The 26,502-nt window shown below is 47.1% G+C and overlaps 1 protein-coding gene and 29 non-coding genes across 30 annotated transcripts in view; all 30 read right to left on the bottom strand.

Moving 5' to 3' along the window:
• The window catches only part of LOC149432962 (bestrophin-4-like), an 83,054-nt gene that overhangs the window by 20,456 nt on the left and 36,096 nt on the right, over nucleotides 1-26,502 (bottom strand). The window lies entirely within an intron of this gene.
• On the bottom strand, nucleotides 1,510-1,624 carry LOC149433009 (U5 spliceosomal RNA). The gene has a single exon (XR_016308891.1). It is a non-coding gene; the product is annotated as a U5 spliceosomal RNA (small nuclear RNA).
• On the bottom strand, nucleotides 2,380-2,494 carry LOC149433008 (U5 spliceosomal RNA). The gene has a single exon (XR_016308938.1). It is a non-coding gene; the product is annotated as a U5 spliceosomal RNA (small nuclear RNA).
• Nucleotides 3,244-3,358, bottom strand: LOC149433007 (U5 spliceosomal RNA). Its single transcript, XR_016308933.1, has one exon. It is a non-coding gene; the product is annotated as a U5 spliceosomal RNA (small nuclear RNA).
• On the bottom strand, nucleotides 4,114-4,228 carry LOC149433006 (U5 spliceosomal RNA). Its single transcript, XR_016308932.1, has one exon. It is a non-coding gene; the product is annotated as a U5 spliceosomal RNA (small nuclear RNA).
• On the bottom strand, nucleotides 4,984-5,098 carry LOC149433005 (U5 spliceosomal RNA). The gene has a single exon (XR_016308935.1). It is a non-coding gene; the product is annotated as a U5 spliceosomal RNA (small nuclear RNA).
• On the bottom strand, nucleotides 5,854-5,968 carry LOC149433004 (U5 spliceosomal RNA). The gene has a single exon (XR_016308931.1). It is a non-coding gene; the product is annotated as a U5 spliceosomal RNA (small nuclear RNA).
• LOC149433003 (U5 spliceosomal RNA) lies at nucleotides 6,724-6,838 on the bottom strand. Its single transcript, XR_016308937.1, has one exon. It is a non-coding gene; the product is annotated as a U5 spliceosomal RNA (small nuclear RNA).
• Nucleotides 7,588-7,702, bottom strand: LOC149433002 (U5 spliceosomal RNA). Its single transcript, XR_016308930.1, has one exon. It is a non-coding gene; the product is annotated as a U5 spliceosomal RNA (small nuclear RNA).
• LOC149433001 (U5 spliceosomal RNA) lies at nucleotides 8,458-8,572 on the bottom strand. The gene has a single exon (XR_016308929.1). It is a non-coding gene; the product is annotated as a U5 spliceosomal RNA (small nuclear RNA).
• LOC149433000 (U5 spliceosomal RNA) lies at nucleotides 9,327-9,441 on the bottom strand. The gene has a single exon (XR_016308928.1). It is a non-coding gene; the product is annotated as a U5 spliceosomal RNA (small nuclear RNA).
• Nucleotides 10,197-10,311, bottom strand: LOC149432999 (U5 spliceosomal RNA). Its single transcript, XR_016308927.1, has one exon. It is a non-coding gene; the product is annotated as a U5 spliceosomal RNA (small nuclear RNA).
• On the bottom strand, nucleotides 11,067-11,181 carry LOC149432998 (U5 spliceosomal RNA). The gene has a single exon (XR_016308926.1). It is a non-coding gene; the product is annotated as a U5 spliceosomal RNA (small nuclear RNA).
• LOC149432997 (U5 spliceosomal RNA) lies at nucleotides 11,937-12,051 on the bottom strand. Its single transcript, XR_016308924.1, has one exon. It is a non-coding gene; the product is annotated as a U5 spliceosomal RNA (small nuclear RNA).
• On the bottom strand, nucleotides 12,807-12,921 carry LOC149432996 (U5 spliceosomal RNA). Its single transcript, XR_016308923.1, has one exon. It is a non-coding gene; the product is annotated as a U5 spliceosomal RNA (small nuclear RNA).
• On the bottom strand, nucleotides 13,676-13,790 carry LOC149432995 (U5 spliceosomal RNA). Its single transcript, XR_016308934.1, has one exon. It is a non-coding gene; the product is annotated as a U5 spliceosomal RNA (small nuclear RNA).
• LOC149432994 (U5 spliceosomal RNA) lies at nucleotides 14,549-14,663 on the bottom strand. Its single transcript, XR_016308922.1, has one exon. It is a non-coding gene; the product is annotated as a U5 spliceosomal RNA (small nuclear RNA).
• Nucleotides 15,419-15,533, bottom strand: LOC149432993 (U5 spliceosomal RNA). The gene has a single exon (XR_016308921.1). It is a non-coding gene; the product is annotated as a U5 spliceosomal RNA (small nuclear RNA).
• On the bottom strand, nucleotides 16,295-16,409 carry LOC149432992 (U5 spliceosomal RNA). The gene has a single exon (XR_016308920.1). It is a non-coding gene; the product is annotated as a U5 spliceosomal RNA (small nuclear RNA).
• On the bottom strand, nucleotides 17,159-17,273 carry LOC149432991 (U5 spliceosomal RNA). The gene has a single exon (XR_016308919.1). It is a non-coding gene; the product is annotated as a U5 spliceosomal RNA (small nuclear RNA).
• On the bottom strand, nucleotides 18,032-18,146 carry LOC149432990 (U5 spliceosomal RNA). The gene has a single exon (XR_016308918.1). It is a non-coding gene; the product is annotated as a U5 spliceosomal RNA (small nuclear RNA).
• LOC149432989 (U5 spliceosomal RNA) lies at nucleotides 18,908-19,022 on the bottom strand. The gene has a single exon (XR_016308917.1). It is a non-coding gene; the product is annotated as a U5 spliceosomal RNA (small nuclear RNA).
• Nucleotides 19,778-19,892, bottom strand: LOC149432988 (U5 spliceosomal RNA). Its single transcript, XR_016308916.1, has one exon. It is a non-coding gene; the product is annotated as a U5 spliceosomal RNA (small nuclear RNA).
• LOC149432987 (U5 spliceosomal RNA) lies at nucleotides 20,648-20,762 on the bottom strand. The gene has a single exon (XR_016308914.1). It is a non-coding gene; the product is annotated as a U5 spliceosomal RNA (small nuclear RNA).
• LOC149432986 (U5 spliceosomal RNA) lies at nucleotides 21,515-21,629 on the bottom strand. Its single transcript, XR_016308912.1, has one exon. It is a non-coding gene; the product is annotated as a U5 spliceosomal RNA (small nuclear RNA).
• Nucleotides 22,382-22,496, bottom strand: LOC149432985 (U5 spliceosomal RNA). Its single transcript, XR_016308911.1, has one exon. It is a non-coding gene; the product is annotated as a U5 spliceosomal RNA (small nuclear RNA).
• LOC149432984 (U5 spliceosomal RNA) lies at nucleotides 23,255-23,369 on the bottom strand. Its single transcript, XR_016308910.1, has one exon. It is a non-coding gene; the product is annotated as a U5 spliceosomal RNA (small nuclear RNA).
• On the bottom strand, nucleotides 24,128-24,242 carry LOC149432983 (U5 spliceosomal RNA). Its single transcript, XR_016308909.1, has one exon. It is a non-coding gene; the product is annotated as a U5 spliceosomal RNA (small nuclear RNA).
• On the bottom strand, nucleotides 25,001-25,115 carry LOC149432982 (U5 spliceosomal RNA). Its single transcript, XR_016308908.1, has one exon. It is a non-coding gene; the product is annotated as a U5 spliceosomal RNA (small nuclear RNA).
• LOC149432981 (U5 spliceosomal RNA) lies at nucleotides 25,865-25,979 on the bottom strand. The gene has a single exon (XR_016308925.1). It is a non-coding gene; the product is annotated as a U5 spliceosomal RNA (small nuclear RNA).

The raw sequence follows: 26,502 nt of genomic DNA, 5'->3' as shown, positions 1-26,502 counted from the left end.
CACCTTATCCAAACCCCCACCTTATCAAGTTGATATATTATTCTCATAAAAACCTGTTTTCACTTCTTTTAGAGCAGATTCACACATGTGGTGAGTAGAGATGAGCGAATCGAACCTGGCGAAGTGGAATTCGTTTCGAATTTTAAGAAAAATTCGATTCGCATCGAATCCGAACATTAGCAAACTTCGGATGCGCGAATCGAATTTTTCCCGATCGGCCGATTTTCATTCCTTCTACAGCCGGCAAAAAGTGTCCCTGCAGAGAGCTCCGCTATTTCTGACAGTTCTCTGACAGTTCCTTCACATTTACAGCGGTTGAAACATTGTATCTATTTGTTTCCATTTAGGATACAGATGTTTTTATTCGGAAACAAATAGATACAATGTTTCAACCGCTGTAAATGTGAAGGAACTGTCAGAGAACTGTCAGAAATAGCGGAGCTCTCTGCAGATACACTTTTTGCTGGAATGGAATTCTTCTTCATCCTCATCCTGCTTCTTCTTCTCCTTCTTCTTCTTCTCATTCTTCTTCTTCTTCTCATTCTTCTTCTTCTTTTCATTCTTCTTCTTCTTCTTTTCATTCTTCTTTTCATTCTTCTTCTTCTTCTTTTTATTCTTCTCCTTCTTCTTTTCATTCTTCTTCTTCTTCTTTTCATTCTTCTTTTCATTCTTCTTCTTCTTTTCATTCTTCTTCTTCTTCTTTTCATTCTTCTTCTTCTTTTCATTCTTCTTTTCATTCTTCTTCTTCTTCTTTTCATTCTTCTTCTTCTTCTTTTCATTCTTCTTTTCATTCTTCTTTTCATTCTTCTTCTTCTTCTTTTCATTCTTCTTCTTCTTCTATTCATTCTTCTTTTCATTCTTCTTCTTTTCATTCTTCTTCTTCTTCTTCTTCTTCTTCGTCGTGCCCCGTGACTGCCCAAATGAGTGAAGTGTGCGGTGATTCTAAGATCGACGGCACTCATCTGCATGTCATACTGACTGACAGTATTATTTCTCTTCCCCAGCAGACTCCAAGGGCATTTAAATTAAAGGTACAGTGTTCTGCACTAATATAAAGGCTCTCTGAAGCCTAGAAACCCTTTTAATAAGTTAAATTCGCAGCGAATCGAATTTCTGCCGCAAATTCGGCGAATCAGCCAAATCGAATTTTTGAATAATTCGCTCATCTCTAGTGGTGAGGATTGAAGCTCAGGTTTCACAGCTAATTGATCGTAGCTGTTAACAGGATTACATCAGGTTCAGGACAGGGTTCACTGGGGAACTTATCCACATGTGGGGATCCGCACACATATGAGGTTTAGGAATGGATGGAGACATGGATGGATGGATGGAATTGCTTTGTATTAAAAAAGTGTTTTTGGTACTCAGACATCATGTAATTCCACTTCAATAAAGACGTTTGCATTTGGTAAGAGCTATCAGCGTAATTGTATAACAAATACAACAATAACAGCATCTGCTGGTCCTTCAGAATCTAAACAACTCAACCTATTTTTCAACAAGTGAGCAAGCCCAGCATCAGCTAGGCATCAAAAAATTTTCTGAAACTCATGGTTGTTCCTCTCCACGGAAATCTTTAGTAAAAGGCGAAAGATTTATACGATCTGAAGAGAAACCAGAGTATAAAGAACCCCAGCCCTAAACGAGGTTGCCGGCGGCACACAGATGCTGCTCAGCTCACGGTGACTCCTGATTTCATATCATTCACAAACAGAGCCAAATAAGGTGCGGAACCCAATCAAAGGAAAAGGATACTTCACATCCAAATACCACCAGAAAAGGTTTACCTAGACAAAAATGCCAGTACATGTTACCCGAGATACGTTCGGGTTATGCAAATACAGACAAGCCAAAGGACGGCCTACTGCAGGGGATTATGGGAGAAGGCAGAGCGGCCTCATTTGCATGTCTTTACAGCTGTTTAGCGGGCTTCCGTAGGCACTTGTAGCGATGAGCTTCACCAGCACCATACCACGGGCATGCCAATGGAATTGGGCTATGGAAGGTCACCCTGTGCTTTTGAAGGATCCCTTACACACAGTCCAATAGAACCACACGGGTCGACAGGCCAAAAAGAGCTAACCTGAAGAACGCGGGAAATGCTTCCGACATGCTGCGACGCATTTCGCTACCGAAGGGAAAGCCCTACAGGATTAGAGCAGGATCAGCTTTGGCTGGATACACCAGAAACTTTGAGCCGAGCCCAGAAAATTCAACCACTTTTCAAACAGCTCCATAACCCGTTGGTAAAACGAGACAATCCGATCAGCGTCTACGTCATGTTCCTCACCACCACCACCACCACCAACAACACCATTGGCCAAGACCAAAGATCTTCCAAAAACAGAGCAACTCAATCTATTTTTCAACAAGTGAGCAAGCCCAGCATCAGCTAGGCATCAAAAAATTCTCTGAAACTCATGGTTGTTCCTCTCCACAGAAATCTTTAGTAAAAGGCGAAAGATTTATACGATCTGAAGAGAAACCAGAGTATAAAGAACCCCAGCCCTAAACGAGGTTGCCGGCGGCACACAGATGCTGCTCAGCTCACGGTGACTCCTGATTTCATATCATTCACAAACAGAGCCAAATAAGGTGCGGAACCCAATCAAAGGAAAAGGATACTTCAGATCCAAATACCACCAGAAAAGGTTTACCTAGACAAAAATGCCAGTACATGTTACCCGAGATACGTTCGGGTTATGCAAATACAGACAAGCCAAAGGACGGCCTACTGCAGGGGATTATGGGAGAAGGCAGAGCGGCCTCATTTGCATGTCTTTACAGCTGTTTAGCGGGCTTCCGTAGGCACTTGTAGCGATGAGCTTCACCAGCACCATACCACGGGCATGCCAATGGAATTGGGCTATGGAAGGTCACCCTGTGCTCTTGAAGGATCCCTTACACACAGTCCAATAGAACCACACGGGTCGACAGGCCAAAAAGAGCTAACCTGAAGAACGCGGGAAATGCTTCCGACATGCTGCGACGCATTTCGCTACCGAAGGGAAAGCCCTACAGGATTAGAGCAGGATCAGCTTTGGCTGGATACACCAGAAACTTTGAGCCGAGCCCAGAAAATTCAACCACTTTTCAAACAGCTCCATAACCCGTTGGTAAAACGAGACAATCCGATCAGCGTCTACGTCATGTTCCTCACCACCACCACCACCAACAACATTGGCCAAGACCAAAGATCTTCCAAAAACAGAGCAACTCAATCTATTTTTCAACAAGTGAGCAAGCCCAGCATCAGCTAGGCATCAAAAAATTCTCTGAAACTCATGGTTGTTCCTCTCCACGGAAATCTTTAGTAAAAGGCGAAAGATTTATACGATCTGAAGAGAAACCAGAGTATAAAGAACCCCAGCCCTAAACGAGGTTGCCGGCGGTACACAGATGCTGCTCAGCTCACGGTGACTCCTGATTTCATATCATTCACAAACAGAGCCAAATAAGGTGCGGAACCCAATCAAAGGAAAAGGATACTTCAGATCCAAATACCACCAGAAAAGGTTTACCTAGACAAAAATGCCAGTACATGTTACCCGAGATACGTTCGGGTTATGCAAATACAGACAAGCCAAAGGACGGCCTACTGCAGGGGATTATGGGAGAAGGCAGAGCGGCCTCATTTGCATGTCTTGACAGCTGTTTAGCGGGCTTCCGTAGGCACTTGTAGCGATGAGCTTCACCAGCACCATACCACGGGCATGCCAATGGAATTGGGCTATGGAAGGTCACCCTGTGCTTTTGAAGGATCCCTTACACACAGTCCAATAGAACCACACGGGTCGACAGGCCAAAAAGAGCTAACCTGAAGAACGCGGGAAATGCTTCCGACATGCTGCGACGCATTTCGCTACCGAAGGGAAAGCCCTACAGGATTAGAGCAGGATCAGCTTTGGCTGGATACACCAGAAACTTTGAGCCGAGCCCAGAAAATTCAACCACTTTTCAAACAGCTCCATAACCCGTTGGTAAAACGAGACAATCCGATCAGCGTCTACGTCATGTTCCTCACCACCACCACCACCACCAACAACAACATTGGCCAAGACCAAAGATCTTCCAAAAACAGAGCAACTCAATCTATTTTTCAACAAGTGAGCAAGCCCAGCATCAGCTAGGCATCAAAAAATTCTCTGAAACTCATGGTTGTTCCTCTCCACGGAAATCTTTAGTAAAAGGCGAAAGATTTATACGATCTGAAGAGAAACCAGAGTATAAAGAACCCCAGCCCTAAACGAGGTTGCCGGCGGCACACAGATGCTGCTCAGCTCACGGTGACTCCTGATTTCATATCATTCACAAACAGAGCCAAATAAGGTGCGGAACCCAATCAAAGGAAAAGGATACTTCAGATCCAAATACCACCAGAAAAGGTTTACCTAGACAAAAATGCCAGTACATGTTACCCGAGATACGTTCGGGTTATGCAAATACAGACAAGCCAAAGGACGGCCTACTGCAGGGGATTATGGGAGAAGGCAGAGCGGCCTCATTTGCATGTCTTTACAGCTGTTTAGCGGGCTTCCGTAGGCACTTGTAGCGATGAGCTTCACCAGCACCATACCACGGGCATGCCAATGGAATTGGGCTATGGAAGGTCACCCTGTGCTCTTGAAGGATCCCTTACACACAGTCCAATAGAACCACACGGGTCGACAGGCCAAAAAGAGCTAACCTGAAGAACGCGGGAAATGCTTCCGACATGCTGCGACGCATTTCGCTACCGAAGGGAAAGCCCTACAGGATTAGAGCAGGATCAGCTTTGGCTGGATACACCAGAAACTTTGAGCCGAGCCCAGAAAATTCAACCACTTTTCAAACAGCTCCATAACCCGTTGGTAAAACGAGACAATCCGATCAGCGTCTACGTCATGTTCCTCACCACCACCACCACCACCAACAACAACATTGGCCAAGACCAAAGATCTTCCAAAAACAGAGCAACTCAATCTATTTTTCAACAAGTGAGCAAGCCCAGCATCAGCTAGGCATCAAAAAATTCTCTGAAACTCATGGTTGTTCCTCTCCACGGAAATCTTTAGTAAAAGGCGAAAGATTTATATGATCTGAAGAGAAACCAGAGTATAAAGAACCCCAGCCCTAAACGAGGTTGCCGGCGGCACACAGATGCTGCTCAGCTCACGGTGACTCCTGATTTCATATCATTCACAAACAGAGCCAAATAAGGTGCGGAACCCAATCAAAGGAAAAGGATACTTCAGATCCAAATACCACCAGAAAAGGTTTACCTAGACAAAAATGCCAGTACATGTTACCCGAGATACGTTCGGGTTATGCAAATACAGACAAGCCAAAGGACGGCCTACTGCAGGGGATTATGGGAGAAGGCAGAGCGGCCTCATTTGCATGTCTTTACAGCTGTTTAGCGGGCTTCCGTAGGCACTTGTAGCGATGAGCTTCACCAGCACCATACCACGGGCATGCCAATGGAATTGGGCTATGGAAGGTCACCCTGCGCTCTTGAAGGATCCCTTACACACAGTCCAATAGAACCACACGGGTCGACAGGCCAAAAAGAGCTAACCTGAAGAACGCGGGAAATGCTTCCGACATGCTGCGACGCATTTCGCTACCGAAGGGAAAGCCCTACAGGATTAGAGCAGGATCAGCTTTGGCTGGATACACCAGAAACTTTGAGCCGAGCCCAGAAAATTCAACCACTTTTCAAACAGCTCCATAACCCGTTGGTAAAACGAGACAATCCGATCAGCGTCTACGTCATGTTCCTCACCACCACCACCACCACCAACAACAACATTGGCCAAGACCAAAGATCTTCCAAAAACAGAGCAACTCAATCTATTTTTCAACAAGTGAGCAAGCCCAGCATCAGCTAGGCATCAAAAAATTCTCTGAAACTCATGGTTGTTCCTCTCCACGGAAATCTTTAGTAAAAGGCGAAAGATTTATACGATCTGAAGAGAAACCAGAGTATAAAGAACCCCAGCCCTAAACGAGGTTGCCGGCGGCACACAGATGCTGCTCAGCTCACGGTGACTCCTGATTTCATATCATTCACAAACAGAGCCAAATAAGGTGCGGAACCCAATCAAAGGAAAAGGATACTTCAGATCCAAATACCACCAGAAAAGGTTTACCTAGACAAAAATGCCAGTACATGTTACCCGAGATACGTTCGGGTTATGCAAATACAGACAAGCCAAAGGACGGCCTACTGCAGGGGATTATGGGAGAAGGCAGAGCGGCCTCATTTGCATGTCTTTACAGCTGTTTAGCGGGCTTCCGTAGGCACTTGTAGCGATGAGCTTCACCAGCACCATACCACGGGCATGCCAATGGAATTGGGCTATGGAAGGTCACCCTGTGCTCTTGAAGGATCCCTTACACACAGTCCAATAGAACCACACGGGTCGACAGGCCAAAAAGAGCTAACCTGAAGAACGCGGGAAATGCTTCCGACATGCTGCCACGCATTTCGCTACCGAAGGGAAAGCCCTACAGGATTAGAGCAGGATCAGCTTTGGCTGGATACACCAGAAACTTTGAGCCGAGCCCAGAAAATTCAACCACTTTTCAAACAGCTCCATAACCCGTTGGTAAAACGAGACAATCCGATCAGCGTCTACGTCATGTTCCTCACCACCACCACCACCACCAACAACACCATTGGCCAAGACCAAAGATCTTCCAAAAACAGAGCAACTCAATCTATTTTTCAACAAGTGAGCAAGCCCAGCATCAGCTAGGCATCAAAAAATTCTCTGAAACTCATGGTTGTTCCTCTCCACAGAAATCTTTAGTAAAAGGCGAAAGATTTATACGATCTGAAGAGAAACCAGAGTATAAAGAACCCCAGCCCTAAACGAGGTTGCCGGCGGCACACAGATGCTGCTCAGCTCACGGTGACTCCTGATTTCATATCATTCACAAACAGAGCCAAATAAGGTGCGGAACCCAATCAAAGGAAAAGGATACTTCAGATCCAAATACCACCAGAAAAGGTTTACCTAGACAAAAATGCCAGTACATGTTACCCGAGATACGTTCGGGTTATGCAAATACAGACAAGCCAAAGGACGGCCTACTGCAGGGGATTATGGGAGAAGGCAGAGCGGCCTCATTTGCATGTCTTTACAGCTGTTTAGCGGGCTTCCGTAGGCACTTGTAGCGATGAGCTTCACCAGCACCATACCACGGGCATGCCAATGGAATTGGGCTATGGAAGGTCACCCTGTGCTCTTGAAGGATCCCTTACACACAGTCCAATAGAACCACACGGGTCGACAGGCCAAAAAGAGCTAACCTGAAGAACGCGGGAAATGCTTCCGACATGCTGCGACGCATTTCGCTACCGAAGGGAAAGCCCTACAGGATTAGAGCAGGATCAGCTTTGGCTGGATACACCAGAAACTTTGAGCCGAGCCCAGAAAATTCAACCACTTTTCAAACAGCTCCATAACCCGTTGGTAAAACGAGACAATCCGATCAGCGTCTACGTCATGTTCCTCACCACCACCACCACCAACAACATTGGCCAAGACCAAAGATCTTCCAAAAACAGAGCAACTCAATCTATTTTTCAACAAGTGAGCAAGCCCAGCATCAGCTAGGCATCAAAAAATTCTCTGAAACTCATGGTTGTTCCTCTCCACGGAAATCTTTAGTAAAAGGCGAAAGATTTATACGATCTGAAGAGAAACCAGAGTATAAAGAACCCCAGCCCTAAACGAGGTTGCCGGCGGTACACAGATGCTGCTCAGCTCACGGTGACTCCTGATTTCATATCATTCACAAACAGAGCCAAATAAGGTGCGGAACCCAATCAAAGGAAAAGGATACTTCAGATCCAAATACCACCAGAAAAGGTTTACCTAGACAAAAATGCCAGTACATGTTACCCGAGATACGTTCGGGTTATGCAAATACAGACAAGCCAAAGGACGGCCTACTGCAGGGGATTATGGGAGAAGGCAGAGCGGCCTCATTTGCATGTCTTGACAGCTGTTTAGCGGGCTTCCGTAGGCACTTGTAGCGATGAGCTTCACCAGCACCATACCACGGGCATGCCAATGGAATTGGGCTATGGAAGGTCACCCTGTGCTTTTGAAGGATCCCTTACACACAGTCCAATAGAACCACACGGGTCGACAGGCCAAAAAGAGCTAACCTGAAGAACGCGGGAAATGCTTCCGACATGCTGCGACGCATTTCGCTACCGAAGGGAAAGCCCTACAGGATTAGAGCAGGATCAGCTTTGGCTGGATACACCAGAAACTTTGAGCCGAGCCCAGAAAATTCAACCACTTTTCAAACAGCTCCATAACCCGTTGGTAAAACGAGACAATCCGATCAGCGTCTACGTCATGTTCCTCACCACCACCACCACCACCAACAACAACATTGGCCAAGACCAAAGATCTTCCAAAAACAGAGCAACTCAATCTATTTTTCAACAAGTGAGCAAGCCCAGCATCAGCTAGGCATCAAAAAATTCTCTGAAACTCATGGTTGTTCCTCTCCACGGAAATCTTTAGTAAAAGGCGAAAGATTTATACGATCTGAAGAGAAACCAGAGTATAAAGAACCCCAGCCCTAAACGAGGTTGCCGGCGGTACACAGATGCTGCTCAGCTCACGGTGACTCCTGATTTCATATCATTCACAAACAGAGCCAAATAAGGTGCGGAACCCAATCAAAGGAAAAGGATACTTCAGATCCAAATACCACCAGAAAAGGTTTACCTAGACAAAAATGCCAGTACATGTTACCCGAGATACGTTCGGGTTATGCAAATACAGACAAGCCAAAGGACGGCCTACTGCAGGGGATTATGGGAGAAGGCAGAGCGGCCTCATTTGCATGTCTTGACAGCTGTTTAGCGGGCTTCCGTAGGCACTTGTAGCGATGAGCTTCACCAGCACCATACCACGGGCATGCCAATGGAATTGGGCTATGGAAGGTCACCCTGTGCTTTTGAAGGATCCCTTACACACAGTCCAATAGAACCACACGGGTCGACAGGCCAAAAAGAGCTAACCTGAAGAACGCGGGAAATGCTTCCGACATGCTGCCACGCATTTCGCTACCGAGGGAAAGCCCTACAGGATTAGAGCAGGATCAGCTTTGGCTGGATACACCAGAAACTTTGAGCCGAGCCCAGAAAATTCAACCACTTTTCAAACAGCTCCATAACCTGTTGGTAAAACGAGACAATCCGATCAGCGTCTACGTCATGTTCCTCACCACCACCACCACCACCAACAACAACATTGGCCAAGACCAAAGATCTTCCAAAAACAGAGCAACTCAATCTATTTTTCAACAAGTGAGCAAGCCCAGCATCAGCTAGGCATCAAAAAATTCTCTGAAACTCATGGTTGTTCCTCTCCACGGAAATCTTTAGTAAAAGGCGAAAGATTTATACGATCTGAAGAGAAACCAGAGTATAAAGAACCCCAGCCCTAAACGAGGTTGCCGGCGGCACACAGATGCTGCTCAGCTCACGGTGACTCCTGATTTCATATCATTCACAAACAGAGCCAAATAAGGTGCGGAACCCAATCAAAGGAAAAGGATACTTCAGATCCAAATACCACCAGAAAAGGTTTACCTAGACAAAAATGCCAGTACATGTTACCCGAGATACGTTCGGGTTATGCAAATACAGACAAGCCAAAGGACGGCCTACTGCAGGGGATTATGGGAGAAGGCAGAGCGGCCTCATTTGCATGTCTTTACAGCTGTTTAGCGGGCTTCCGTAGGCACTTGTAGCGATGAGCTTCACCAGCACCATACCACGGGCATGCCAATGGAATTGGGCTATGGAAGGTCACCCTGTGCTCTTGAAGGATCCCTTACACACAGTCCAATAGAACCACACGGGTCGACAGGCCAAAAAGAGCTAACCTGAAGAACGCGGGAAATGCTTCCGACATGCTGCGACGCATTTCGCTACCGAAGGGAAAGCCCTACAGGATTAGAGCAGGATCAGCTTTGGCTGGATACACCAGAAACTTTGAGCCGAGCCCAGAAAATTCAACCACTTTTCAAACAGCTCCATAACCCGTTGGTAAAACGAGACAATCCGATCAGCGTCTACGTCATGTTCCTCACCACCACCACCACCACCAACAACAACATTGGCCAAGACCAAAGATCTTCCAAAAACAGAGCAACTCAATCTATTTTTCAACAAGTGAGCAAGCCCAGCATCAGCTAGGCATCAAAAAATTCTCTGAAACTCATGGTTGTTCCTCTCCACGGAAATCTTTAGTAAAAGGCGAAAGATTTATACGATCTGAAGAGAAACCAGAGTATAAAGAACCCCAGCCCTAAACGAGGTTGCCGGCGGCACACAGATGCTGCTCAGCTCACGGTGACTCCTGATTTCATATCATTCACAAACAGAGCCAAATAAGGTGCGGAACCCAATCAAAGGAAAAGGATACTTCAGATCCAAATACCACCAGAAAAGGTTTACCTAGACAAAAATGCCAGTACATGTTACCCGAGATACGTTCGGGTTATGCAAATACAGACAAGCCAAAGGACGGCCTACTGCAGGGGATTATGGGAGAAGGCAGAGCGGCCTCATTTGCATGTCTTTACAGCTGTTTAGCGGGCTTCCGTAGGCACTTGTAGCGATGAGCTTCACCAGCACCATACCACGGGCATGCCAATGGAATTGGGCTATGGAAGGTCACCCTGTGCTCTTGAAGGATCCCTTACACACAGTCCAATAGAACCACACGGGTCGACAGGCCAAAAAGAGCTAACCTGAAGAACGCGGGAAATGCTTCCGACATGCTGCGACGCATTTCGCTACCGAAGGGAAAGCCCTACAGGATTAGAGCAGGATCAGCTTTGGCTGGATACACCAGAAACTTTGAGCCGAGCCCAGAAAATTCAACCACTTTTCAAACAGCTCCATAACCCGTTGGTAAAACGAGACAATCCGATCAGCGTCTACGTCATGTTCCTCACCACCACCACCACCACCAACAACAACATTGGCCAAGACCAAAGATCTTCCAAAAACAGAGCAACTCAATCTATTTTTCAACAAGTGAGCAAGCCCAGCATCAGCTAGGCATCAAAAAATTCTCTGAAACTCATGGTTGTTCCTCTCCACGGAAATCTTTAGTAAAAGGCGAAAGATTTATACGATCTGAAGAGAAACCAGAGTATAAAGAACCCCAGCCCTAAACGAGGTTGCCGGCGGCACACAGATGCTGCTCAGCTCACGGTGACTCCTGATTTCATATCATTCACAAACAGAGCCAAATAAGGTGCGGAACCCAATCAAAGGAAAAGGATACTTCAGATCCAAATACCACCAGAAAAGGTTTACCTAGACAAAAATGCCAGTACATGTTACCCGAGATACGTTCGGGTTATGCAAATACAGACAAGCCAAAGGACGGCCTACTGCAGGGGATTATGGGAGAAGGCAGAGCGGCCTCATTTGCATGTCTTTACAGCTGTTTAGCGGGCTTCCGTAGGCACTTGTAGCGATGAGCTTCACCAGCACCATACCACGGGCATGCCAATGGAATTGGGCTATGGAAGGTCACCCTGTGCTCTTGAAGGATCCCTTACACACAGTCCAATAGAACCACACGGGTCGACAGGCCAAAAAGAGCTAACCTGAAGAACGCGGGAAATGCTTCCGACATGCTGCGACGCATTTCGCTACCGAAGGGAAAGCCCTACAGGATTAGAGCAGGATCAGCTTTGGCTGGATACACCAGAAACTTTGAGCCGAGCCCAGAAAATTCAACCACTTTTCAAACAGCTCCATAACCCGTTGGTAAAACGAGACAATCCGATCAGCGTCTACGTCATGTTCCTCACCACCATCACCACCACCAACAACAACATTGGCCAAGACCAAAGATCTTCCAAAAACAGAGCAACTCAATCTATTTTTCAACAAGTGAGCAAGCCCAGCATCAGCTAGGCATCAAAAAATTCTCTGAAACTCATGGTTGTTCCTCTCCACGGAAATCTTTAGTAAAAGGCGAAAGATTTATACGATCTGAAGAGAAACCAGAGTATAAAGAACCCCAGCCCTAAACGAGGTTGCCGGCGGCACACAGATGCTGCTCAGCTCACGGTGACTCCTGATTTCATATCATTCACAAACAGAGCCAAATAAGGTGCGGAACCCAATCAAAGGAAAAGGATACTTCAGATCCAAATACCACCAGAAAAGGTTTACCTAGACAAAAATGCCAGTACATGTTACCCGAGATACGTTCGGGTTATGCAAATACAGACAAGCCAAAGGACGGCCTACTGCAGGGGATTATGGGAGAAGGCAGAGCGGCCTCATTTGCATGTCTTTACAGCTGTTTAGCGGGCTTCCGTAGGCACTTGTAGCGATGAGCTTCACCAGCACCATACCACGGGCATGCCAATGGAATTGGGCTATGGAAGGTCACCCTGCGCTCTTGAAGGATCCCTTACACACAGTCCAATAGAACCACACGGGTCGACAGGCCAAAAAGAGCTAACCTGAAGAACGCGGGAAATGCTTCCGACATGCTGCGACGCATTTCGCTACCGAAGGGAAAGCCCTACAGGATTAGAGCAGGATCAGCTTTGGCTGGATACACCAGAAACTTTGAGCCGAGCCCAGAAAATTCAACCACTTTTCAAACAGCTCCATAACCCGTTGGTAAAACGAGACAATCCGATCAGCGTCTACGTCATGTTCCTCACCACCACCACCACCACCACCAACAACATTGGCCAAGACCAAAGATCTTCCAAAAACAGAGCAACTCAATCTATTTTTCAACAAGTGAGCAAGCCCAGCATCAGCTAGGCATCAAAAAATTCTCTGAAACTCATGGTTGTTCCTCTCCACGGAAATCTTTAGTAAAAGGCGAAAGATTTATACGATCTGAAGAGAAACCAGAGTATAAAGAACCCCAGCCCTAAACGAGGTTGCCGGCGGCACACAGATGCTGCTCAGCTCACGGTGACTCCTGATTTCATATCATTCACAAACAGAGCCAAATAAGGTGCGGAACCCAATCAAAGGAAAAGGATACTTCAGATCCAAATACCACCAGAAAAGGTTTACCTAGACAAAAATGCCAGTACATGTTACCCGAGATACGTTCGGGTTATGCAAATACAGACAAGCCAAAGGACGGCCTACTGCAGGGGATTATGGGAGAAGGCAGAGCGGCCTCATTTGCATGTCTTTACAGCTGTTTAGCGGGCTTCCGTAGCACTTGTAGCGATGAGCTTCACCAGCACCATACCACGGGCATGCCAATGGAATTGGGCTATGGAAGGTCACCCTGTGCTCTTGAAGGATCCCTTACACACAGTCCAATAGAACCACACGGGTCGACAGGCCAAAAAGAGCTAACCTGAAGAACGCGGGAAATGCTTCCGACATGCTGCCACGCATTTCGCTACCGAAGGGAAAGCCCTACAGGATTAGAGCAGGATCAGCTTTGGCTGGATACACCAGAAACTTTGAGCCGAGCCCAGAAAATTCAACCACTTTTCAAACAGCTCCATAACCCGTTGGTAAAACGAGACAATCCGATCAGCGTCTACGTCATGTTCCTCACCACCACCACCACCACCAACAACAACATTGGCCAAGACCAAAGATCTTCCAAAAACAGAGCAACTCAATCTATTTTTCAACAAGTGAGCAAGCCCAGCATCAGCTAGGCATCAAAAAATTCTCTGAAACTCATGGTTGTTCCTCTCCACGGAAATCTTTAGTAAAAGGCAAAAGATTTATACGATCTGAAGAGAAACCAGAGTATAAAGAACCCCAGCCCTAAACGAGGTTGCCGGCGGCACACAGATGCTGCTCAGCTCACGGTGACTCCTGATTTCATATCATTCACAAACAGAGCCAAATAAGGTGCGGAACCCAATCAAAGGAAAAGGATACTTCAGATCCAAATACCACCAGAAAAGGTTTACCTAGACAAAAATGCCAGTACATGTTACCCGAGATACGTTCGGGTTATGCAAATACAGACAAGCCAAAGGACGGCCTACTGCAGGGGATTATGGGAGAAGGCAGAGCGGCCTCATTTGCATGTCTTTACAGCTGTTTAGCGGGCTTCCGTAGGCACTTGTAGCGATGAGCTTCACCAGCACCATACCACGGGCATGCCAATGGAATTGGGCTATGGAAGGTCACCCTGTGCTCTTGAAGGATCCCTTACACACAGTCCAATAGAACCACACGGGTCGACAGGCCAAAAAGAGCTAACCTGAAGAACGCGGGAAATGCTTCCGACATGCTGCGACGCATTTCGCTACCGAAGGGAAAGCCCTACAGGATTAGAGCAGGATCAGCTTTGGCTGGATACACCAGAAACTTTGAGCCGAGCCCAGAAAATTCAACCACTTTTCAAACAGCTCCATAACCCGTTGGTAAAACGAGACAATCCGATCAGCGTCTACGTCATGTTCCTCACCACCACCACCACCACCACCAACAACAACATTGGCCAAGACCAAAGATCTTCCAAAAACAGAGCAACTCAATCTATTTTTCAACAAGTGAGCAAGCCCAGCATCAGCTAGGCATCAAAAAATTCTCTGAAACTCATGGTTGTTCCTCTCCACGGAAATCTTTAGTAAAAGGCGAAAGATTTATACGATCTGAAGAGAAACCAGAGTATAAAGAACCCCAGCCCTAAACGAGGTTGCCGGCGGCACACAGATGCTGCTCAGCTCACGGTGACTCCTGATTTCATATCATTCACAAACAGAGCCAAATAAGGTGCGGAACCCAATCAAAGGAAAAGGATACTTCAGATCCAAATACCACCAGAAAAGGTTTACCTAGACAAAAATGCCAATACATGTTACCCGAGATACGTTCGGGTTATGCAAATACAGACAAGCCAAAGGACGGCCTACTGCAGGGGATTATGGGAGAAGGCAGAGCGGCCTCATTTGCATGTCTTTACAGCTGTTTAGCGGGCTTCCGTAGGCACTTGTAGCGATGAGCTTCACCAGCACCATACCACGGGCATGCCAATGGAATTGGGCTATGGAAGGTCACCCTGTGCTCTTGAAGGATCCCTTACACACAGTCCAATAGAACCACACGGGTCGACAGGCCAAAAAGAGCTAACCTGAAGAACGCGGGAAATGCTTCCGACATGCTGCGACGCATTTCGCTACCGAAGGGAAAGCCCTACAGGATTAGAGCAGGATCAGCTTTGGCTGGATACACCAGAAACTTTGAGCCGAGCCCAGAAAATTCAACCACTTTTCAAACAGCTCCATAACCCGTTGGTAAAACGAGACAATCCGATCAGCGTCTACGTCATGTTCCTCACCACCACCACCACCACCAACAACAACATTGGCCAAGACCAAAGATCTTCCAAAAACAGAGCAACTCAATCTATTTTTCAACAAGTGAGCAAGCCCAGCATCAGCTAGGCATCAAAAAATTCTCTGAAACTCATGGTTGTTCCTCTCCACGGAAATCTTTAGTAAAAGGCGAAAGATTTATACGATCTGAAGAGAAACCAGAGTATAAAGAACCCCAGCCCTAAACGAGGTTGCCGGCGGCACACAGATGCTGCTCAGCTCACGGTGACTCCTGATTTCATATCATTCACAAACAGAGCCAAATAAGGTGCGGAACCCAATCAAAGGAAAAGGATACTTCAGATCCAAATACCACCAGAAAAGGTTTACCTAGACAAAAATGCCAGTACATGTTACCCGAGATACGTTCGGGTTATGCAAATACAGACAAGCCAAAGGACGGCCTACTGCAGGGGATTATGGGAGAAGGCAGAGCGGCCTCATTTGCATGTCTTTACAGCTGTTTAGCGGGCTTCCGTAGGCACTTGTAGCGATGAGCTTCACCAGCACCATACCACGGGCATGCCAATGGAATTGGGCTATGGAAGGTCACCCTGTGCTCTTGAAGGATCCCTTACACACAGTCCAATAGAACCACACGGGTCGACAGGCCAAAAAGAGCTAACCTGAAGAACGCGGGAAATGCTTCCGACATGCTGCCACGCATTTCGCTACCGAAGGGAAAGCCCTACAGGATTAGAGCAGGATCAGCTTTGGCTGGATACACCAGAAACTTTGAGCCGAGCCCAGAAAATTCAACCACTTTTCAAACAGCTCCATAACCCGTTGGTAAAACGAGACAATCCGATCAGCGTCTACGTCATGTTCCTCACCACCACCACCACCACCACCACCAACAACAACATTGGCCAAGACCAAAGATCTTCCAAAAACAGAGCAACTCAATCTATTTTTCAACAAGTGAGCAAGCCCAGCATCAGCTAGGCATCAAAAAATTCTCTGAAACTCATGGTTGTTCCTCTCCACGGAAATCTTTAGTAAAAGGCGAAAGATTTATACGATCTGAAGAGAAACCAGAGTATAAAGAACCCCAGCCCTAAACGAGGTTGCCGGCGGCACACAGATGCTGCTCAGCTCACGGTGACTCCTGATTTCATATCATTCACAAACAGAGCCAAATAAGGTGCGGAACCCAATCAAAGGAAAAGGATACTTCAGATCCAAATACCACCAGAAAAGGTTTACCTAGACAAAAATGCCAGTACATGTTACCCGAGATATGTTCGGGTTATGCAAATACAGACAAGCCAAAGGACGGCCTACTGCAGGGGATTATGGGAGAAGGCAGAGCGGCCTCATTTGCATGTCTTTACAGCTGTTTAGCGGGCTTCCGTAGGCACTTGTAGCGATGAGCTTCACCAGCACCATACCACGGGCATGCCAATGGAATTGGGCTATGGAAGGTCACCCTGTGCTTTTGAAGGATCCCTTACACACAGTCCAATAGAACCACACGGGTCGACAGGCCAAAAAGAGCTAACCTGAAGAACGCGGGAAATGCTTCCGACATGCTGCCACGCATTTCGCTACCGAAGGGAAAGCCCTACAGGATTAGAGCAGGATCAGCTTTGGCTGGATACACCAGAAACTTTGAGCCGAGCCCAGAAAATTCAACCACTTTTCAAACAGCTCCATAACCCGTTGGTAAAACGAGACAATCCGATCAGCGTCTACGTCATGTTCCTCACCACCACCACCACCAACAACATTGGCCAAGACCAAAGATCTTCCAAAAACAGAGCAACTCAATCTATTTTTCAACAAGTGAGCAAGCCCAGCATCAGCTAGGCATCAAAAAATTCTCTGAAACTCATGGTTGTTCCTCTCCACGGAAATCTTTAGTAAAAGGCGAAAGATTTATACGATCTGAAGAGAAACCAGAGTATAAAGAACCCCAGCCCTAAACGAGGTTGCCGGCGGCACACAGATGCTGCTCAGCTCACGGTGACTCCTGATTTCATATCATTCACAAACAGAGCCAAATAAGGTGCGGAACCCAATCAAAGGAAAAGGATACTTCAGATCCAAATACCACCAGAAAAGGTTTACCTAGACAAAAATGCCAGTACATGTTACCCGAGATACGTTCGGGTTATGCAAATACAGACAAGCCAAAGGACGGCCTACTGCAGGGGATTATGGGAGAAGGCAGAGCGGCCTCATTTGCATGTCTTGACAGCTGTTTAGCGGGCTTCCGTAGGCACTTGTAGCGATGAGCTTCACCAGCACCATACCACGGGCATGCCAATGGAATTGGGCTATGGAAGGTCACCCTGTGCTTTTGAAGGATCCCTTACACACAGTCCAATAGAACCACACGGGTCGACAGGCCAAAAAGAGCTAACCTGAAGAACGCGGGAAATGCTTCCGACATGCTGCGACGCATTTCGCTACCGAAGGGAAAGCCCTACAGGATTAGAGCAGGATCAGCTTTGGCTGGATACACCAGAAACTTTGAGCCGAGCCCAGAAAATTCAACCACTTTTCAAACAGCTCCATAACCCGTTGGTAAAACGAGACAATCCGATCAGCGTCTACGTCATGTTCCTCACCACCACCACCACCAACACCAACAACAACATTGGCCAAGACCAAAGATCTTCCAAAAACAGAGCAACTCAATCTATTTTTCAACAAGTGAGCAAGCCCAGCATCAGCTAGGCATCAAAAAATTCTCTGAAACTCATGGTTGTTCCTCTCCACGGAAATCTTTAGTAAAAGGCGAAAGATTTATACGATCTGAAGAGAAACCAGAGTATAAAGAACCCCAGCCCTAAACGAGGTTGCCGGCGGCACACAGATGCTGCTCAGCTCACGGTGACTCCTGATTTCATATCATTCACAAACAGAGCCAAATAAGGTGCGGAACCCAATCAAAGGAAAAGGATACTTCAGATCCAAATACCACCAGAAAAGGTTTACCTAGACAAAAATGCCAGTACATGTTACCCGAGATACGTTCGGGTTATGCAAATACAGACAAGCCAAAGGACGGCCTACTGCAGGGGATTATGGGAGAAGGCAGAGCGGCCTCATTTGCATGTCTTTACAGCTGTTTAGCGGGCTTCCGTAGGCACTTGTAGCGATGAGCTTCACCAGCACCATACCACGGGCATGCCAATGGAATTGGGCTATGGAAGGTCACCCTGTGCTCTTGAAGGATCCCTTACACACAGTCCAATAGAACCACACGGGTCGACAGGCCAAAAAGAGCTAACCTGAAGAACGCGGGAAATGCTTCCGACATGCTGCCACGCATTTCGCTACCGAAGGGAAAGCCCTACAGGATTAGAGCAGGATCAGCTTTGGCTGGATACACCAGAAACTTTGAGCCGAGCCCAGAAAATTCAACCACTTTTCAAACAGCTCCATAACCCGTTGGTAAAACGAGACAATCCGATCAGCGTCTACGTCATGTTCCTCACCACCACCACCACCACCACCACCAACAACAACATTGGCCAAGACCAAAGATCTTCCTAAAACAGAGCAACTCAATCTATTTTTCAACAAGTGAGCAAGCCCAGCATCAGCTAGGCATCAAAAAATTCTCTGAAACTCATGGTTGTTCCTCTCCACGGAAATCTTTAGTAAAAGGCGAAAGATTTATACGATCTGAAGAGAAACCAGAGTATAAAGAACCCCAGCCCTAAACGAGGTTGCCGGCGGCACACAGATGCTGCTCAGCTCACGGTGACTCCTGATTTCATATCATTCACAAACAGAGCCAAATAAGGTGCGGAACCCAATCAAAGGAAAAGGATACTTCAGATCCAAATACCACCAGAAAAGGTTTACCTAGACAAAAATGCCAGTACATGTTACCCGAGATACGTTCGGGTTATGCAAATACAGACAAGCCAAAGGACGGCCTACTGCAGGGGATTATGGGAGAAGGCAGAGCGGCCTCATTTGCATGTCTTTACAGCTGTTTAGCGGGCTTCCGTAGGCACTTGTAGCGATGAGCTTCACCAGCACCATACCACGGGCATGCCAATGGAATTGGGCTATGGAAGGTCACCCTGTGCTCTTGAAGGATCCCTTACACACAGTCCAATAGAACCACACGGGTCGACAGGCCAAAAAGAGCTAACCTGAAGAACGCGGGAAATGCTTCCGACATGCTGCGACGCATTTCGCTACCGAAGGGAAAGCCCTACAGGATTAGAGCAGGATCAGCTTTGGCTGGATACACCAGAAACTTTGAGCCGAGCCCAGAAAATTCAACCACTTTTCAAACAGCTCCATAACCCGTTGGTAAAACGAGACAATCCGATCAGCGTCTACGTCATGTTCCTCACCACCACCACCAACACCAACAACAACATTGGCCAAGACCAAAGATCTTCCAAAAACAGAGCAACTCAATCTATTTTTCAACAAGTGAGCAAGCCCAGCATCAGCTAGGCATCAAAAAATTCTCTGAAACTCATGGTTGTTCCTCTCCACGGAAATCTTTAGTAAAAGGCGAAAGATTTATACGATCTGAAGAGAAACCAGAGTATAAAGAACCCCAGCCCTAAACGAGGTTGCCGGCGGCACACAGATGCTGCTCAGCTCACGGTGACTCCTGATTTCATATCATTCACAAACAGAGCCAAATAAGGTGCGGAACCCAATCAAAGGAAAAGGATACTTCAGATCCAAATACCACCAGAAAAGGTTTACCTAGACAAAAATGCCAGTACATGTTACCCGAGATACGTTCGGGTTATGCAAATACAGACAAGCCAAAGGACGGCCTACTGCAGGGGATTATGGGAGAAGGCAGAGCGGCCTCATTTGCATGTCTTTACAGCTGTTTAGCGGGCTTCCGTAGGCACTTGTAGCGATGAGCTTCACCAGCACCATACCACGGGCATGCCAATGGAATTGGGCTATGGAAGGTCACCCTGTGCTCTTGAAGGATCCCTTACACACAGTCCAATAGAACCACACGGGTCGACAGGCCAAAAAGAGCTAACCTGAAGAACGCGGGAAATGCTTCCGACATGCTGCGACGCATTTCGCTACCGAAGGGAAAGCCCTACAGGATTAGAGCAGGATCAGCTTTGGCTGGATACACCAGAAACTTTGAGCCGAGCCCAGAAAATTCAACCACTTTTCAAACAGCTCCATAACCCGTTGGTAAAACGAGACAATCCGATCAGCGTCTACGTCATGTTCCTCACCACCACCACCACCACCAACAACAACATTGGCCAAGACCAAAGATCTTCCAAAAACAGAGCAACTCAATCTATTTTTCAACAAGTGAGCAAGCCCAGCATCAGCTAGGCATCAAAAAATTCTCTGAAACTCATGGTTGTTCCTCTCCACGGAAATCTTTAGTAAAAGGCGAAAGATTTATACGATCTGAAGAGAAACCAGAGTATAAAGAACCCCAGCCCTAAACGAGGTTGCCGGCGGCACACAGATGCTGCTCAGCTCACGGTGACTCCTGATTTCATATCATTCACAAACAGAGCCAAATAAGGTGCGGAACCCAATCAAAGGAAAAGGATACTTCAGATCCAAATACCACCAGAAAAGGTTTACCTAGACAAAAATGCCAGTACATGTTACCCGAGATACGTTCGGGTTATGCAAATACAGACAAGCCAAAGGACGGCCTACTGCAGGGGATTATGGGAGAAGGCAGAGCGGCCTCATTTGCATGTCTTTACAGCTGTTTAGCGGGCTTCCGTAGGCACTTGTAGCGATGAGCTTCACCAGCACCATACCACGGGCATGCCAATGGAATTGGGCTATGGAAGGTCACCCTGCGCTCTTGAAGGATCCCTTACACACAGTCCAATAGAACCACACGGGTCGACAGGCCAAAAAGAGCTAACCTGAAGAACGCGGGAAATGCTTCCGACATGCTGCGACGCATTTCGCTACCGAAGGGAAAGCCCTACAGGATTAGAGCAGGATCAGCTTTGGCTGGATACACCAGAAACTTTGAGCCGAGCCCAGAAAATTCAACCACTTTTCAAACAGCTCCATAACCCGTTGGTAAAACGAGACAATCCGATCAGCGTCTACGTCATGTTCCTCACCACCACCACCACCAACAACAACATTGGCCAAGACCAAAGATCTTCCAAAAACAGAGCAACTCAATCTATTTTTCAACAAGTGAGCAAGCCCAGCATCAGCTAGGCATCAAAAAATTCTCTGAAACTCATGGTTGTTCCTCTCCACGGAAATCTTTAGTAAAAGGCGAAAGATTTATACGATCTGAAGAGAAACCAGAGTATAAAGAACCCCAGCCCTAAACGAGGTTGCCGGCGGCACACAGATGCTGCTCAGCTCACGGTGACTCCTGATTTCATATCATTCACAAACAGAGCCAAATAAGGTGCGGAACCCAATCAAAGGAAAAGGATACTTCAGATCCAAATACCACCAGAAAAGGTTTACCTAGACAAAAATGCCAGTACATGTTACCCGAGATACGTTCGGGTTATGCAAATACAGACAAGCCAAAGGACGGCCTACTGCAGGGGATTATGGGAGAAGGCAGAGCGGCCTCATTTGCATGTCTTTACAGCTGTTTAGCGGGCTTCCGTAGGCACTTGTAGCGATGAGCTTCACCAGCACCATACCACGGGCATGCCAATGGAATTGGGCTATGGAAGGTCACCCTGCGCTCTTGAAGGATCCCTTACACACAGTCCAATAGAACCACACGGGTCGACAGGCCAAAAAGAGCTAACCTGAAGAACGCGGGAAAAGCTTCCGACATGCTGCGACGCATTTCGCTACCGAAGGGAAAGCCCTACAGGATTAGAGCAGGATCAGCTTTGGCTGGATACACCAGAAACTTTGAGCCGAGCCCAGAAAATTCAACCACTTTTCAAACAGCTCCATAACCCGTTGGTAAAACGAGACAATCCGATCAGCGTCTACGTCATGTTCCTCACCACCACCACCACCAACAACAACATTGGCCAAGACCAAAGATCTTCCAAAAACAGAGCAACTCAATCTATTTTTCAACAAGTGAGCAAGCCCAGCATCAGCTAGGCATCAAAAAATTCTCTGAAACTCATGGTTGTTCCTCTCCACGGAAATCTTTAGTAAAAGGCGAAAGATTTATACGATCTGAAGAGAAACCAGAGTATAAAGAACCCCAGCCCTAAACGAGGTTGCCGGCGGCACACAGATGCTGCTCAGCTCACGGTGACTCCTGATTTCATATCATTCACAAACAGAGCCAAATAAGGTGCGGAACCCAATCAAAGGAAAAGGATACTTCAGATCCAAATACCACCAGAAAAGGTTTACCTAGACAAAAATGCCAATACATGTTACCCGAGATACGTTCGGGTTATGCAAATACAGACAAGCCAAAGGACGGCCTACTGCAGGGGATTATGGGAGAAGGCAGAGCGGCCTCATTTGCATGTCTTTACAGCTGTTTAGCGGGCTTCCGTAGGCACTTGTAGCGATGAGCTTCACCAGCACCATACCACGGGCATGCCAATGGAATTGGGCTATGGAAGGTCACCCTGTGCTCTTGAAGGATCCCTTACACACAGTCCAATAGAACCACACGGGTCGACAGGCCAAAAAGAGCTAACCTGAAGAACGCGGGAAAAGCTTCCGACATGCTGCGACGCATTTCGCTACCGAAGGGAAAGCCCTACAGGATTAGAGCAGGATCAGCTTTGGCTGGATACACCAGAAACTTTGAGCCGAGCCCAGAAAATTCAACCACTTTTCAAACAGCTCCATAACCCGTTGGTAAAACGAGACAATCCGATCAGCGTCTACGTCATGTTCCTCACCACCACCACCACCACCACCAACAACAACATTGGCCAAGACCAAAGATCTTCCAAAAACAGAGCAACTCAATCTATTTTTCAACAAGTGAGCAAGCCCAGCATCAGCTAGGCATCAAAAAATTCTCTGAAACTCATGGTTGTTCCTCTCCACGGAAATCTTTAGTAAAAGGCGAAAGATTTATACGATCTGAAGAGAAACCAGAGTATAAAGAACCCCAGCCCTAAACGAGGTTGCCGGCGGCACACAGATGCTGCTCAGCTCACGGTGACTCCTGATTTCATATCATTCACAAACAGAGCCAAATAAGGTGCGGAACCCAATCAAAGGAAAAGGATACTTCAGATCCAAATACCACCAGAAAAGGTTTACCTAGACAAAAATGCCAGTACATGTTACCCGAGATACGTTCGGGTTATGCAAATACAGACAAGCCAAAGGACGGCCTACTGCAGGGGATTATGGGAGAAGGCAGAGCGGCCTCATTTGCATGTCTTTACAGCTGTTTAGCGGGCTTCCGTAGGCACTTGTAGCGATGAGCTTCACCAGCACCATACCACGGGCATGCCAATGGAATTGGGCTATGGAAGGTCACCCTGTGCTCTTGAAGGATCCCTTACACACAGTCCAATAGAACCACACGGGTCGACAGGCCAAAAAGAGCTAACCTGAAGAACGCGGGAAATGCTTCCGACATGCTGCGACGCATTTCGCTACCGAAGGGAAAGCCCTACAGGATTAGAGCAGGATCAGCTTTGGCTGGATACACCAGAAACTTTGAGCCGAGCCCAGAAAATTCAACCACTTTTCAAACAGCTCCATAACCCGTTGGTAAAACGAGACAATCCGATCAGCGTCTACGTCATGTTCCTCACCACCACCACCACCACCACCAACAACAACATTGGCCAAGACCAAAGATCTTCCAAAAACAGAGCAACTCAATCTATTTTTCAACAAGTGAGCAAGCCCAGCATCAGCTAGGCATCAAAAAATTCTCTGAAACTCATGGTTGTTCCTCTCCACGGAAATCTTTAGTAAAAGGCGAAAGATTTATACGATCTGAAGAGAAACCAGAGTATAAAGAACCCCAGCCCTAAACGAGGTTGCCGGCGGCACACAGATGCTGCTCAGCTCACGGTGACTCCTGATTTCATATCATTCACAAACAGAGCCAAATAAGGTGCGGAACCCAATCAAAGGAAAAGGATACTTCAGATCCAAATACCACCAGAAAAGGTTTACCTAGACAAAAATGCCAGTACATGTTACCCGAGATACGTTCGGGTTATGCAAATACAGACAAGCCAAAGGACGGCCTACTGCAGGGGATTATGGGAGAAGGCAGAGCGGCCTCATTTGCATGTCTTTACAGCTGTTTAGCGGGCTTCCGTAGGCACTTGTAGCGATGAGCTTCACCAGCACCATACCACGGGCATGCCAATGGAATTGGGCTATGGAAGGTCACCCTGTGCTCTTGAAGGATCCCTTACACACAGTCCAATAGAACCACACGGGTCGACAGGCCAAAAAGAGCTAACCTGAAGAACGCGGGAAATGCTTCCGACATGCTGCCACGCATTTCGCTACCGAAGGGAAAGCCCTACAGGATTAGAGCAGGATCAGCTTTGGCTGGATACACCAGAAACTTTGAGCCGAGCCCAGAAAATTCAACCACTTTTCAAACAGCTCCATAACCCGTTGGTAAAACGAGACAATCCGATCAGCGTCTACGTCATGTTCCTCACCACCACCACCACCACCAACAACAACAACATTGGCCAAGACCAAAGATCTTCCAAAAACAGAGCAACTCAATCTATTTTTCAACAAGTGAGCAAGCCCAGCATCAGCTAGGCATCAAAAAATTCTCTGAAACTCATGGTTGTTCCTCTCCACGGAAATCTTTAGTAAAAGGCGAAAGATTTATACGATCTGAAGAGAAACCAGAGTATAAAGAACCCCAGCCCTAAACGAGGTTGCCGGCGGCACACAGATGCTGCTCAGCTCACGGTGACTCCTGATTTCATATCATTCACAAACAGAGCCAAATAAGGTGCGGAACCCAATCAAAGGAAAAGGATACTTCAGATCCAAATACCACCAGAAAAGGTTTACCTAGACAAAAATGCCAGTACATGTTACCCGAGATACGTTCGGGTTATGCAAATACAGACAAGCCAAAGGACGGCCTACTGCAGGGGATTATGGGAGAAGGCAGAGCGGCCTCATTTGCATGTCTTTACAGCTGTTTAGCGGGCTTCCGTAGGCACTTGTAGCGATGAGCTTCACCAGCACCATACCACGGGCATGCCAATGGAATTGGGCTATGGAAGGTCACCCTGCGCTCTTGAAGGATCCCTTACACACAGTCCAATAGAACCACACGGGTCGACAGGCCAAAAAGAGCTAACCTGAAGAACGCGGGAAATGCTTCCGACATGCTGCGACGCATTTCGCTACCGAAGGGAAAGCCCTACAGGATTAGAGCAGGATCAGCTTTGGCTGGATACACCAGAAACTTTGAGCCGAGCCCAGAAAATTCAACCACTTTTCAAACAGCTCCATAACCCGTTGGTAAAACGAGACAATCCGATCAGCGTCTACGTCATGTTCCTCACCACCACCACCAACAACAACATTGGCCAAGACCAAAGATCTTCCAAAAACAGAGCAACTCAATCTATTTTTCAACAAGTGAGCAAGCCCAGAATCAGCTAGGCATCAAAAAATTCTCTGAAACTCATGGTTGTTCCTCTCCACGGAAATCTTTAGTAAAAGGCGAAAGATTTATACGATCTGAAGAGAAACCAGAGTATAAAGAACCCCAGCCCTAAACGAGGTTGCCGGCGGCACACAGATGCTGCTCAGCTCACGGTGACTCCTGATTTCATATCATTCACAAACAGAGCCAAATAAGGTGCGGAACCCAATCAAAGGAAAAGGATACTTCAGATCCAAATACCACCAGAAAAGGTTTACCTAGACAAAAATGCCAGTACATGTTACCCGAGATACGTTCGGGTTATGCAAATACAGACAAGCCAAAGGACGGCCTACTGCAGGGGATTATGGGAGAAGGCAGAGCGGCCTCATTTGCATGTCTTGACAGCTGTTTAGCGGGCTTCCATAGGCACTTGTAGCGATGAGCTTCACCAGCACCATACCACGGGCATGCCAATGGAATTGGGCTATGGAAGGTCACCCTGTGCTTTTGAAGGATCCCTTACACACAGTCCAATAGAACCACACGGGTCGACAGGCCAAAAAGAGCTAACCTGAAGAACGCGGGAAATGCTTCCGACATGCTGCGACGCATTTCACTACCGAAGGGAAAGCCCT

This window comes from Staurois parvus, unplaced genomic scaffold (genome assembly GCF_062004578.1).
Source record: "Staurois parvus isolate SC_StPar_1 unplaced genomic scaffold, SC_StPar_1.0 ptg002025l, whole genome shotgun sequence".
Taxonomy (NCBI): Eukaryota; Metazoa; Chordata; class Amphibia; order Anura; family Ranidae; genus Staurois; species Staurois parvus.
Note: the sequence above shows the minus strand (reverse complement) of the source record. Positions and strands in the feature narration are given on the sequence as shown.